Source organism: Phaenicophaeus curvirostris, chromosome 31 (assembly GCF_032191515.1).
Source record: "Phaenicophaeus curvirostris isolate KB17595 chromosome 31, BPBGC_Pcur_1.0, whole genome shotgun sequence".
NCBI lineage: Eukaryota > Metazoa > Chordata > Aves > Cuculiformes > Cuculidae > Phaenicophaeus > Phaenicophaeus curvirostris.
The window spans coordinates 141,629-156,740 of record NC_091422.1 but is presented as its reverse complement, the minus strand read 5'-3'; positions in this window follow the sequence as shown (position 1 = coordinate 156,740).

The window sequence follows — 15,112 nt, the reverse complement described above, 5'->3', positions numbered from 1 at the left end:
AAAGCTGATCTCGTCAACTTCACCTATGCATCAAGGCTTAACCTAAGTACTGCGAGTCATTTAAAAACGCTGGTTTAATTAAGCAGGTTAATATAGGGTTGCTTTAGACGTGTAAGCGAGGGATCCCTGCCTTGCTAGCGCACCATCATGGACCTCGTACCCAGGAAGACACCAGCCTTTCAGCTCTGAGATCACAAACAGGACCATCAAAATCAACTGGTGAAGTGACTTTCACCTCTAAAGATCAGTAAGTTTTACACATTCAAACAATAAAGCCATTTCCCAGCAAAGATGCCAGCACAGCAGCGTTTACCAAGTGTTATCCAGCAGGACTAAGTTTCTTGGAAGCGAGACTGATGCAAGGGGAAGGTGAGAAGCCAGGACTGGAACACCTAAAAGCAACCAGCACATCCATAAGGGACTCTTTTCAACCTATCAAGTCATTTTTTTCCCCATCTATCAAGTAATTTTCCCAGGATGCCGACCGTCAAGGCACAGAGTAGAGTTTTTAACCAAACCTGACGGGTGCCATCCAGCTCCCATCTACTCAAGAGGGGAAATAGAACTCAAGGCTACCCATAAAATGGTCTGTAGAGAAACAGAGAAGCCTTTCAAATAGAGCAAATCTCATTGAAGTCATGGAGTCCCGCTGCCGGCAGCAGGTTCTGGATCGAGCCCAAGAGGAGAGGGCCAGCAAGGTTTTATTTGCCTCCCACAGAGCATCAGGAGGGGACCTGGAACTAGACGGTGGCCCCAGGAGAAGGGCTCTCCTCTCCCCTCCTCCCGCCAGCGCAGCCAATCGAGCCGAGCCGGGAGGTGAGGCTCCACAGCCGTAACTCTGCCAACTTGAAGGAAACGTCAGGGGCTGGAGAATTTCCTCACGTGTTTCCAATGTGGTTTCTATGCATTTTATTGCTCATTTGCAGATCAAAAATGCTGGAGGGATTCCAACTATTTCACACAGAATCTCACACTCCTGGCTGGCTGCAGCCCCAAAGCCTGAGTTTCTTCCCTTGAAATACTGCCCAGTGTTACTTTGGGATGTGACCTGATAGCGGAAGCCCACGGGGACCCTGAAACGATAATCGTTCCAGCTGCGATTGGTTGCCCAGCGCTGGCTGATGCCAGCACGGGTTTGTCAGTGCTGCTGACAAACAGGGACTCAGCAGCTAACGCCTCCTGTTCACACCACAACAAAAACCATGCCTGGAATCACACAATCCGGTACCCAACGGAGGAGGCAGGGAGTTCTTCCGCCTCAGGGAAAGGGTTGCAAGTCCTGGCATGACCAGCCCAAGGGAGCCTGATGCTGGAAACCGCCACGTTTCTTTTCTATGAAAAGAGGAACCACCAGTTTGCTATGTGATAGCAGCTGGTTTGTTAAACAGGGATGAAACAACAAGAAATACTTCACATCAAAACCTTCGAGGAGAAGGGATTGAAGGCTCCGCTCCAGCCCAGCCCACCGAGCCTCAACAGTGGGAAGACTGACCAGAAAGCAAAGGGATCTCCTCGCTGGGGTTTGCAGCCTTCCCTGCTCATTGGAGAAGAGGAGGCTGAGGGGAGACCTCATTGCTCTCTCCAACTACCTGAAAGGAGGTTGTGGAGAGGAGGGAGCTGGGCTCTTCTCCCAAGAGACAGGGGACAGGATGAGAGGGAATGGCCTCAAGCTCCACCAGGGGAGGGTCAGGCTGGACATTTTCACAGAAAGGGTCATTGGGCACTGGCAGAGGCTGCCCAGGGAGGGGGTTGAGTCACCTTCCCTGGAGGGGTTTAAGGGACGGGTGGACAAGGTGCTGAGGGACATGGTTTAGTGATTGATGGGAATGGTTGGACTCCATCATCCGGTGGGTCTCTTCCAACCTGTAGATTCTAGGATTCTATGATCTCCAGCCTAAGAGTGGATGGCGAGGGAAGGAGCCGGACGACGCCGTCAGATCACTAGATAGCACTCAAGGAAATGATGATCAGGAGACGAGCATGCGGCAGAGCTTAGAAATTCCATAAGGCCGGTTGTTTCCATACAGGCGCTCACAAGCAAAACCAGAGAACAACAGCTAAATTTATTCCCTCATTCTTTCTGAAAGGGAAAAAAGCTGCTTCATTGCCTCTGACTAATTGAAACACCTACTTTCTATTACAATTTCATTTTCACTGCAGTTTCTTTTCCACTTAATTCAAGAACTATCAACACTTGGAAATCACAAGCTTGTCCTTTCCTTCCCCTTTATTTCCACACCCAAAATACCTCAATCTCCTCTATCACAAATTACACAGCTGACTGGCAGCAATTTTGGGGAAACGGGTAGACTTGTTTCCCCTTCTAAGGCACAGAAAACAGAATCTTGCATCTCATGCTTCACAAAACACTTTAGAGATAAACACAAAGAGACCTGGAGATCTTGCCATGCTCTGTCCGCACCAAACTTCTCATCCAAGGCAGCACCTGGCAAAGCTGACCTGACATTTCCACAGATCATGGAATGCTTCGAGTTGGAAGGGACTTCAAAGCCCATCCAGTTCCACCCCTGCCATGGACAAGGACACCTCCCACTGGATTAGGGGCTCCAAGCCCCATCCAGCCTGGCCTCGAACCCCTCCAGGGATGGGGCAGCAACCACTTATCCAGATAACCTGGGCCAGGGCCTCCCCACCCTCACAGGAAAATATTTCTTCCTAAGATCTCACCTCAGTTTTCCCTCGTCCAGCTGAAAACCATTCCCCCTTGTCCTATCCCTGCACTCTCTGGGTGCCCTCAGTAGCACCACGTTTTGGGAGCGTGGTAGGGACACCTGAGGAGAACAGGATCAAAGAGTCGATCGCATCCATCAGGAAGGCTGCTCAGGTATCAGGCCTTGGAAAGGAAAGTGCCTGTGAGGGACTAGCGTGGGTCTGAGACGACAGACTACAGTCACTTATTTATTAAAGAGCTTTTCTCTTCCTTCTAAAGGTTTTTAAGTACCCCGCTTCACTCTGAGGACAAACTCCAGCCCCTTCGCAATGCTACATCACCCAAGAGGCAGGAAGCTCCCCTCTTTCTGCCAGCCATAAGGATCTTCCAACTCCCCAGCAGTGCTTCCTCTGGAAGGCACTTTCATCTCCAACATGTTCAATTTAGACTCCAAAGCGTTGAGTTATCTCGGCATGTGATGGTGCCACCATGCCAACCACAGCAGCTTGGGTGGGCAAAGTACCGGAGCAAAGGCAAGAGGCTGAATAATCACAAACTTAGACAGGCGTCTGCTCAGTGCAACGCTTGGGATTTTGAGACAATTCAGCTTTTGGTATTGTTACCTGCCTCTTTGAAACAACCGAGTGACAGAATTCCTGAAATAAGCAGAAGGAGGAAAGATTTTAGGAGAGAATAAGGTTTCGAAGGTACCAGAAATTAACTGGTGGCAGTGGCAGAGGGCTCTGCACAGCCCAGACTGGGCCCAAGTGCTCCTGCCTGATGGCTCGGGCAGTCCTTTCGCTGGAAAAAGCTGCTAGGGAGAGAGCTGAAAGCTGGCAGCTCCTTTCCAAAGTCCTCCCAAAGCAGGGATGCAGCGATGGAGCAAGCTGAGGGGCTACAGCTGAGACCCTGGACACTGCCAGCTGGGGTGGCTCTGGAAAAAACCATTTGTGTGCAAGGATCTGCTTGCAAAAATGCACCTGCTGACCCAGGGAGCATGGAGAAACTGCAAACACATTAGGAAAGAACTGAGGGAATTCTCCTTTCACCCTTCCTCAGCGCAGAGGAAGGGGTAGCACAACCATGGGAACCTGGCCCATGCCAGACATTGATGTATGCCCAGCGCTACCCCTTGGGCCAGGGTGCCAGAACAGTCAATCCCTAAAAGTTGCCCCCTTCTCCCCCTTCTCCTTTTTCGCCCCCTTCTCCCCCTTCTCCTTTTTCGCCCCGCTTGCTCCCTTCTCCTTTCAATACACATTTCTATTTTCTCATGTAAAATCCTATTCAAAACCATAACCAAACCCAGTGACACAGCTCCTCCTCCAATTACCCGGCCTTGTTTGAAATCACGGCATGAACTTTGGACCCACAAGGGCGCAGGCACCGGCCCATCAGAGCCGCGCAGCCGCTGCAGGAGGGAGCAGAGCAGCCAAGCCCAGGGCCCCTGTCCTGTCCCACATTTGAGCTTCATGTGGAAGCAGTTTTCTCCAGGGCATTTATGATCGTGCACGTCTCCAAGACGAGTCAATCCGCCCGCCAAAAGGAAAATGATTCCCATAAACCAAAAGCTCAGGTGTGGCAGCGTTTAACACACATGAAGTGCTGTCAGCTGAAGTTAAACACCTTTGTTTTCCCCTGCGACTGCCCCACGCAGTAGCTGAAGGTCACACCACCACGGGCTTTCCCTCCCTCACATGGTGCAGGACCTCTGGCAGGTTAAGTTTGAATGGAAAGGGAAGAGGTCGAGGTTAGTGTGCCCGACAGACTGACAAGAGGCTTCCGCACCATTTCAAGTGTCTCCAATGACACCAAGTGAGCAGCAAAAAGGAAGGGCCAAACTGATTTCCCTGCTCTACAACAACGAGCTGCTCAAGAGCGAGGGTCACCAGTGAGGTGCGTGCTTCAGCAGCCACGGCGCAGGGAGTGGCTCCGTATTCCCAGGCTGCGGCAGCGCAGGGGATGCGTGTGACGGGGCACACGGCTATTGTTCAGGATCCCAGACCAGAACTGGTCACCCTACAGCAATTTCCTGATTAAACACTGATCCGCCTTCTCACGCCGGCCAGGCTCAAAAGAAAACGAGCCCGTCCTCTCCCGAGCAAGCTGCCAGGCGTCCCTGCTGCCCACCTCCACACGGAGGTCGCCGTCTTCTTTTTCAGTAGTCTCCGTATCAGACATCGCTCCTAAGGAAACGAAAGGCTGGGGGTTAGGGGAATCTGTGCGAGGCGTGCAGGCAGGAAGCAGAGCTGAGCAGCTCGAGACCAGAATAGAAACAGGAATCGAGCCCGGCATCGAGCGCAGCGCAACGCGCTGCCGGCACAGGCTCCTGCGAGGCTGCATCGGCAGCTCCACGCGGCATCATCTCGAAAGGGATGCTGATCGGAGGCAGAGGGCTCCGCGCAGCCTGGATTGGGCTCAGGAGCTGCAGCACGGGCTGGGGAGTTTCCTCCTGGAGCACCGGGGCGGATTAAGCTCCGTTCAAACCCAGACGAAGGGGCGGGAGGAGAGAAAATTGCCACATGGACAAATAGCTGCGCAACCCAGAGAAACAGGTTGCAGTGTGAAACACGTCAATGGGGTGGCTGGAAGGTGAGGGTGATTTTGCAAGCGGCAATCCGAGCCCTTCGCCACTGGAGAAATTATTAGTAAAATTAAGAATTAAAACAAACACACACACAGCCTTCCCAAGCAACCACACAGAAGTGATGGTCAGTATTGCACATACAATGAAAAGCGCTGGCAGAGAAGCCTTGGCCAGGAAGAAAATATTTCCAACTCCCAATATTGGCATAATTTGGGATAAACACCTTCCTATCAGCATAAAACACCATTCACTGATCCTGCTAATCCCAGTGTTCCAGGTCCTGGGCTCCCCAGGGCATTTCTCTGCACATCCCTGGTGATGCCCGGGCACCCAGCGTGCAGCCACCCTGCTCTGAAATGCACACAGCTCTACTCCCTCTCCAGGCAAGCAATAAGACAAGCTCAAAAGGCAAAATGCAAACCAAACAGAAGCATTCCGACATGGAAAAAGGAAATAAAAAATAGTTATAAGGAGCCTGAAGTGACCAGCAAGTTCAACTCGAAAAGGTTCTTTTCCCCTCTCCCAAAACAGATAGCCAGAATGATCAGTTCTGAGCTCAAATAATATCAAGAAAGGGTTCCTTTCCTGGGCTGCCCCTCCCTCGGCAGCACTCTCAGCTCTCTGCTGTGTTTCTGCCTGTTGCAGCGATTATTTCCAGGTCAGGGCACGCAGCTGACAGAGCTCAACTTTATTCCACTCCAAGAGCACACAAGCTGAAGTGGCCACTTTGGAAGAATGGAGGATCCAAACGGTGCTCCCCCAACAGCCTCCTGAGTACCCAAATTCAGAACCTACCTGGCTTAAGAAAGGAAGAGGCAAGCAAACACAGAAATACCCCACGCTGCTGGGGATATGCACAGGAGGGCTCCTTCTGCACCAGCCAAACCCTGCAGCCTCACCCTTCTCCCCTCCCCACAAAATCCAGTTTCGTTAAACCCATTTTAGATGGGTTTAGATCCAAGACGAGAACACCTTTGGAAGTTAAACCTGGATCAGGAATTTGGCTGCAGTCGGTTATACCCCTTCCTGCCATTGCCAAGACACTTTAAGGCTTGAAAGCAGAGAGGAACCCAAGTGAAACACAGCTGGAGAAGCAAAAGCGTTTTCCAAAGAGTGCAAAATACCAAGAGTAAAACAATTCCCATTCCACAGCCAGATGAAAAGAAGTTGCCCAGAGAAGGGATGAGGTTTCTCCTTCAGGCCAAAACAAACTAAGGACTTTCTGGGGTGGGAATTCCAAAACTTTCATACAAGTTGCCCCCGTTTGCTTCATTTGCCGCAACAAAAACTCAAAGACAACCTTGCTCTTTCAGGACCCCCCATAACCCTGTCAGCATCCATCCTTCTGGTTTGGCAAGAAATCCCATCCCATGCAGAACCTTTCCCATTGAAACATTGCTGAAAACAACACAGAATCACAGAATCACAGAATAACCAGGTTGGAAGAGACCCACCTTTAAGAGAACACCTCTTACTAATGTTTTTTTTCCACAGCCCCCACAAGGGAAACTTCAGAGGAATCCCAGAAGATGCAGCAAAAAGCAAACACGATCCAGTATTCGCTGGTATCAAATTGGCTTTGCATTATAAACGGCTTCTGGGGCCAGCCTGGATGTCCTAATGCCACAGCCAGCAACCTCTGCGGTGGGGAAGGTGGATGGAAACAGCCTGGCAGGGCAACCACTGCCTTGATGCTCTGCTCCACATCCCCCTCAAAGACATCAGGAATTCTCACATTCACTTCCTTCCAGGCAGTCCATAAAAGACAAGGAGACTGGGGTAAGATACCAACCTGTCGCCTCTTCCATCACGAGACACAGAATTCCTCCCAACAAGCCAGAGAACTTGGCTTGTAATCAGTTCTGTTGCCAAGCCCAAATGGATGTCCTAGCACCCTGTTTGCTTCCCCTCTATCTTCTGCCAGCGCCTTCCACGTCTAAGCAGAAGGCAATTAACAGCTGGAAATATCTGACTCCTACAGACGCAGAATCCAAGCCTCGAAACATAAAGGCACCAAAGAAACCGGATACGACTCACCAGGAAGAATTCTTTGCGAAAGAGAAGAGACTAGGGAATCCCTTGGGAGAAAGATTCTATACTAAGGATTACTGTTCCTCGGTTACAGCCAGACACCAAAGAACACACTTCTCCCATACACAACAGCAATCTCAGTGCAGCTGAGCTGCAATCCTGACAGAGGCCAAAAGACTAAGGCCAAAGACTCGCAAAGGCACCAGGCACATTAATTTAACGCTTCCTAAGTACCTAAAAAGCAGCAATCTCCTTCCCCTGCTGCAGCTGATCCATGTTTAATTAAAGATGATGGATGGCACAATTCACCCCGATTCCAAGATATCCAACGAGCTATTCCGAGGCTTAGAAAAGGCCTAAGAACACCACAAAAGAAAATTAAAAGCCCACAAATGAACTGTGCTTCTGTAAGTCAGACATAACAGCAGAACAGGGATGAAGGAAGCCTCCTGAGTAGGATAAAACTTTCTAAACCAGACAGTCTGAGCAATATAAGGAAGATAAAAAGAAATTGATAGCACCCTTCCCCACCGCTCTTTTGTTTCTAAGCACCCACAAGCCAAACTTTGTGAAGAGATCGATGCCTGAAACAGAGCTGGCTGACACACACCTCGGTGGTCACCCCTTCCACGACATCGCCCTCTGATCCATTTCTCCATTTACACACACAGTGTTGGTCTTGTTCTACCAGATCGCAGCTGGAGGGCAAGGAACGATGAAACACGTGCAAGAATAAGGGGGAGTTTCTGCACAGGGGCTCCTTTTTTTTCCCATTTTTGACTTAGTGTGGAAGAGAAGGCCCAAAAGCACAACGGGGCAGGGTGAGCTAAAGAGCATCTGGCTTCTGTCTTTACGGTCACGGAGATGACCTGAAGGGCTGGAGCACCTCCTGTACAAGGACAGGCTGAGAGCATTGAGGTTGTTCAGCCTGGAGAAGAGAAGGCTCCGGGGAAACCTTAGAGCAGCTTCCAGTATTGAAAGGGGCTCCAGTAAAGCTGGGGAGGGCAGGGATAAAACAAGGGCAAGCAGTTGTAAGCTGAAAACCTGATCTGGTGGGAAGTGTCCTTGCCCATGGCAGGGGGTTGGAACTGGTTGGAACTTTGAGGGACTTCCAACCCAAACCATTCCATCATTCTATGACCCTCAAATGCAAATTATTTGGTGATAAAGCCAAGAAAAGAAGATAACTGGAAAGAAAGCCTGTTTGAAACATAAATAAGCTTTACAGCCAAGCTAGTCTAAAAGCTGCACTGATTTTTTTGCAAACCTCTTTAGCGCATTATTAAAAACTGGTGGACATTTCAAACATTTAAACTGGATCAGATTCCCTTACTTCCAGGTTCCTTCACCTTTACAGCGCAGATGGCTCTTTTCTTAAACTGCTTGGGAAAACTTGAAAGGGGCCAAATATATTAAACCACAAGGTATAAAACAAACTCCCACTTGGTACTTAGAAGGAGCCACTTCTGCTAAGCAGAGCAACCAACTCCTACAATCTGAGTCAGAGAGCGCTGATTGGTAGGATTCAGGAAGGCTCCATCAACAATGCTGCTGAACAGGACTTCCCACCGTTCTGAGCTAGAGCAATTGCTTCAATTACTTCAGCAGCTTCGCTTTTCCTACGTTCTTCACCAGAAGATGGGTCACATGGAAGAACTTGTGCAGAGGCAGAGTGAAAAGAAAAGCTATTTAAAAGGATTTTTTTTTTCCCTAGGCCTCAGAACGAATTAAATCTTTGTAATCAGGGTCCAAAAGGAGGAAGAAAAAAAAAAGGAAAAAGAAAGAAAGAAACAACCCACAACTAGTCCCATTAGGTGGTCACAACTAGAATCACTTTGTATTTGGGGTGACAATTTGTACCCACACTCTGAAGGAGTTATTTGAAGGGGCTCACAACAAAGCCCTTCTTGCTGCCGCGAGCTAAAATAACTTTGCTATGTACACAGCTCGCTCTCCTCTGCCCAATCCAACTGCAGCTCTGAAACCTCAGCCAGTGCTGAAACACAAAAATAAAAGCTCACTCACTTTCTATGGGTTACTATGAAAGAAAGCAGCAAAATCGGAACTTGACAGCTCAAAACTCATCCTCTGAGGCAGAGGCACAGACTAGCCTGTGCAAATCAATCCAACTTTGAATCCTGCTCTGTTTTCTTGGTGAAGTTTCAAGCCACCCAAGTCCCAAACCTGCTAGGACATCAGGCACCAACCTCACACCCAGCTGTTCACCATACACACAGCAAGCAGATTTAGTACAGAAAAGACAACTTAATTCTCCTTCCGCCAAGGAAGGTTCTACCTGGGGCTGATCTTCCTCACCCTGGGTACTAAGAAACTTGTCTTTTTCAACAATTGTTCCGTTAGATTGGGCCAAAGCAGCTGAAACCAGCAGTTCAAGGATCCAACAACACCGACAGGGAAGCACACGGCCACTCGCTACCCACCGTTGCGACACCGGGCAAGGAACCCGAGTGGGACATAAACGAGATGCCATCACCACAGGTCAGGGCCTATTCCAACAGCAGTCAGGTACTTCAGACACTGCAAACAAAGCTCAGACACCCTCTTAGCTCCAACACGCAGACCAGACCATTCAGGGTTAAACGTTACTCGCAAATCCATTACTTCTGTAAATTACATTTCATCTCCAGTGGGAAGCCAGAAGCTAATGACTTAGTAAAAAGCACAGGCAGCCTCCATCATTCCCATCTCCATGTAGAATACTACCAGTGCTAATTTATCCTGCTGTGCTTCTGATTGCCCTCGCCCCGTTCACTTCTAGATCAGCTCCCCACTCACCGGCAGGCTAGAAGGCCTGGACTGAAGAGTCAAGTTCATATCTTCTTGGCCTTTACTGGAAGCCACTGAGGGAGCAGACGACGCCTGGGACCCAAACGAGTCTTGAGATAACTCCTGAAACAGCAAGAAACACCAAAAAAAACCCCACAAATGGGAATAAAATCAAGGCTCTGCTGGAATCTCTCTGGTATATTCTTGTGTTGTGGAGGAATTTGCCCAAAACAGGAAATAATCACAGAATCACAGAATAACCAGGTTGGAAGAGACCCACCGGATCATCGAGTCCAACCGTTCCTATCAAACACTAAACCATATCCCTCAGCACCTCATCCACCCATGCCTTAAACACCTCCAGGGAAGGTGACTCAACCAATTCCCTGGGCAGCCTCTGCCACTGCCCAATGACCCTTTCTGTAAAGAATTTTTTCCTAACGTCCAGCCTAAACCTCCCCTGGCGGAGCTTGAGGCCATTCCCTCTTGTCCTCTCCCCTGTCCCTTGGGAGAAGAGGCCAGCTCCCTCCTCTCTACAACGTCTTTTCAGGTAGTTGGAGAGAGCAATGAGGTCTCCCCTCAGCCTCCTCTTCTCCAGGCTAAACAACCCCAGCTCTCTCAGCCGCTCCTCATCAGGCCTGTTCTCCAGCCCCCTCACCAGCTTTGTTGCTCTTCTCTGGACTCATTCCAGATCCTCAACATCCTTCTTGTGGGGAGGGGCCCAGAACTGAACACAGGATTCGAGGAGCGGTCTCACCAGTGCCGAGTCCAGAGGGAGGATAACCTCCCTGGACCTGCTGGTCACGCCGTTTCTGATCCAAGCCAAGATGCCATTGGCCTTCTTGGCCGCCTGGGCACACTGCTGGCTCATATTCAGTCGGCTGTCAGTCGGCCTGTAGTTTCCTGGATCCTCCCTGTGACCCTTCTTGTAGACGGGCACAACATCAGCCTCCAGTCCAGTGGGACTTCCCCAGTCTTCCAGGGCTGTTGGAAGATGATGGAAAGGGGTTTGGCCAGCACACCCGCCAGCTCCTTCAGTACCCTAGGGTGAATCCCGTCCGGCCCCATAGACTTGTGGGTGTCTAGTCGGGCTAGCAAGGCTCTGACCACCTCCTCTTGGATTACGGGAGCCTCATTATGCTCCTCTAGCTCCTGGGTTTGTACACAGGCGGAACGACCCTCCTTACGACTAAAGACTGAGGCAAAGAAGGCATTAAGTACCTCAGCCTTTTCCTCATCCCCTGTTACTGTTGTTCCTTCTGTGTCCAATAGGGACTGTATGGTCTCCCTAGTCCTCTTTTTATTATTTATATATTTACAGAAGGATTTTTTGTTATCTTTCACTGACTTGGCCAATCCAATCTCTAGTTGAGCCTTAGCCCTTCTGATTTTTCCCTACACAGTCTCACTTCCCTCCTGTAGTCCACCCAAGAGGCCCATCCCCTCTTCCAGAGCCCATAAACATTTCTCTTCTTCTTGATATCCCTCAAGATCTCTCTGTTCAACCAAGCTGGCTTTCTCCCCTGCCGGCTTTTTTTCCGGACCACGGGGATGGCTTTCTCCTGAGCTGCTAGGACCACCCTTTTGAAGAGCTCCCAGCCCTCCTGGGCTCCCTTGCCCTTGAGTACTGTCTCCCATGAGACTTCACCAACCAGCCTGCTGAAGAGATCAAAGTCTGCCCTCTGGAAATTTAATGCTACCGTCTTGCTAACCACCCTCTGCACTTCACCTAGAACAGAAAATTTTATCATCTCATGGTCGCTTAGTCCTAGGCGTCCACCTACCGCCACATCCCCCACAAGGCCTTCTCTGTTCACCAACAGCAGGTCCAGGAGGGCACCCTCCCTCGTTGGTTCATTCACCAACTGTGCGAGGAAGTTGTCTCCCACGCCCTCCAGGAACCTCCTAGACTGCTTCCTTTCTGCTCTATTGTACACCCAGCAGATATCAGGCAGATTGAAGTCTCCCACCAGAATGAGAGGCATCGATCTAGAGATTGACCGCAGCTGTTTATAGAAGAGCTCATCAGCTGCTTCTCCTTGGTTGGGTGGTCTGTAACAGACTCCCATCACTATGGGTCCCTATAGGCTCTATGGGGTCTCTATGGGGTCTCTATGGGGTCTCTGGGGGCTCTATGGGGGCTCTATAGGGTCCCTATGGGTCACTATGGGCTCTATGGGGTCACTATGGGCTTTATGGGGTCTATGGGGTCTCTATGGGCTCTATGGGGTCTCTATGGGTCCCTATGGGCTCTATAGGGTCACTATGGCCTCTATGGGGTCTCTGTGGGGTCTCTATGGGGTCCCTATAGAGTCTATGGGGTCTCTATGGGCTCTATGGGGTCTCTATGAGTCCCTATAGGCTCTATGGGCCCCTATAGAGTCCCTATGGGGTCTCTATGGGTCCCTATTGGGTCTCTGTGGAGTCTCTATGGGGTCCCTATGGGTCTCTATAGCCCCTATAGAGTCCCTATGGGGTCTCTATGGGTCCCTATTGGGTCTCTGTGGGGTCTCTATGGGGTCCCTATGGGTCTCTATAGCCCCTATAGGTCTCTGTTCTCTATAGGTCCCGGTGGATCCCCCGGAGCTGGAAGCCAAGGGGGGAAGGGCCGATCCAGGTGAGGGGGGGTGGGTGGGGTGGGGGGGCTGATGGGGGGGCGTGGCCTCTGCAAGCCCCGCCCCCTCTTCTAACCATGTTACTCCCTCCCACAGGCCCCTCCCCCTTCCTGCTGGAGCTGCGGGGGGGCGGGCCCCCACCCCGATCACATGACCCGGAGGCTGCAACAGGTGGGCGGGGCCTCTATGGGGTCTCTAGGGTCTCTATGGGGTCTCTATGGGGTCTCTATGGGGTCCCTATGGGTCTCTATGGCGCCCTATGGGTCCCTATGGGGTCTCTATGGGTCCCTGTGGGTCCCTATGGGGTCCCTGTGGGTCTCTATAGGTCTCTATAGGTCTCTATGGGGTCTCTGTGGGTCTCTATGGGATTTCTATGGGTCTCTATGGGGTCTCTATGGGGCCCCTATGGGTCCCTATGGGGTCTCTATGGGTACCTATAGGTCTCTATGGGGTCCCTATGGCTCTATGGTGCCCTGTGGGTCTCTATGGGTCTCCGTGGGGTCCCTATAGGTCTCCGTGGGGTCCCTATGGGTCCCTATGGGTCTCTATGGGGTCTCCATGGGGTCTCTATAGGTCCCTATGGGTCTCTATGGTCCCTATGGGTCCCTATGGGTCTCCATGGGGTCTCCATGGGGTCTCCATGGGGTCTCTATGGGTCCCTATGGGTCTCTATGGGTCTCTATGGGGTCCCTATGGGTCCCTATGGGTCCCTATGGGTCTCTATGGGTCTCTAGGGGGTCTCTAGGGGGTCTCTAGGGGGTCTCTGTGTGGGCTCTATGGGGTCTCTATGGGTCTCTAGGAGCACTATGGGGCTCCCATTGATCCCTATTGGTCCTTATTGATCCCTATTGGTCCTTATTGATCCCTATTGGTTCCCATTGGTTCCCATTGATTCTATTGGTTCCCATTAGTTTCTATGGGTCCCTATGGGTCTCTATTGATCCCTATTGATTCTATTGGTTCCCATTGGTTTCTATGGGTCCCTATGGGGTCCCTATGGGCCCCTATGGATTCTATGGGTCCCTGGGGGTCTCTCTCTCCCCGCAGCGCGAGTGGGGCCGCAGCTTCTCGGCCGTGGAGCAGAACCGCCTGAGCTCTCGGTGAGGGGATCTCTGGGGCCGGGGGTGGGGGGCGGGTTATTGATCCGTGGGGCAGGGGGTGATCGATCCCCGCCCCCCCCAAAGATTCCTGCCCAACGCCGAGCTGTTCGCGGCCGCCTACCCCCACAAGGCTTTCTGCGGCGTCTTCAACGGCGACGGCTCCCTCTTCGTCTCTGCCTGCCAAGGTACCTGGGGGGCTCCCTTGGTCCCTATTGATCGGTATTGATCGCTATTGGTTCCATTGATCCCATTGGTTTCCGTGGTCCCTATGGGTCCCCATTGGCTTCTATGGGCTCTGTGGGTCCCCATTGGCTTCTATGGGTCTCTATGGGGCACTATGGGGCTCCCATTGATCCCTATTGATCCCTATTGGTTCCATTGATCCCTATTGATTCCTATTGGTCCCATTGATTCCATTGATTCCATTGGTTTCCATTGGTTTCCATGGGCCTCTATGGGTCCCCATTGGTCTCTATGGGCCTCTATGGGTCCCCATTGATCCCTATGGGGCTCTATGGGGTCTCTATAGGTCCCCATTGATCCCTACAGGGTCTCTATAGGTCCCTGTTGGTTCCCTATGGGTCTCTAGTGATCTCTGTGGGTCCCCATTGGCTTCTATGGGGTCCCTATGGGTCCATATTGATCCCTATGGGGTCTCTGTGGGTCCCTATGGGTCCCTATTGATTCCTATGGGTCCCCATTGATCCCTATGGCGTTCCCATTGATCCCTATGGCGTTCCCATTGATCCCTATGGGTCCCCATTGATCCCTATGGGTCTCCATTCATCCCTTTGACTCCCTATTGATCCCTATGACTCCCTATTGATCCTTTTGACTCCCTATTGATCCCTGTGTGTCCCTATGATCCCTGCGGGCCCCTGTGGGTCCCCGCTGACCGCCGGGGGGCTCCCCTGTCCCCCCCCGAGACCACTCCCTGCGTGTGTACGGGGCGGCGGGGCGGGGGCTGCGGCTGCTGCGCTCCACGCGGGGCCGCGACGTGGGCTGGAGCATCCTGGATGTGGCCTTCACCCCCGACGGCCGCCACGGCCTCTACTGCAGCTGGTCCCCCTACGGTCAGCCAGGGGGGCGGGAACGGGGCTCAAGGGGGTCTCCATGGGGCTCCATGGGGTCTACGGGGTCTCTACGGGGTCTCTATGGGTCTCTATGGGGTCTCTATGGGGTCTCTACGGGTCCCTATGGGCTCTATGGGTCCCGGGGGGCCCCTATGGGTCTCTCCCCCCGCCCAGTTCACGCATTCAACATCCACGGGGAGGACGAGACCCACATGGCCATGGATCTGCGGTGAGTTATGGGGCAGGACCCC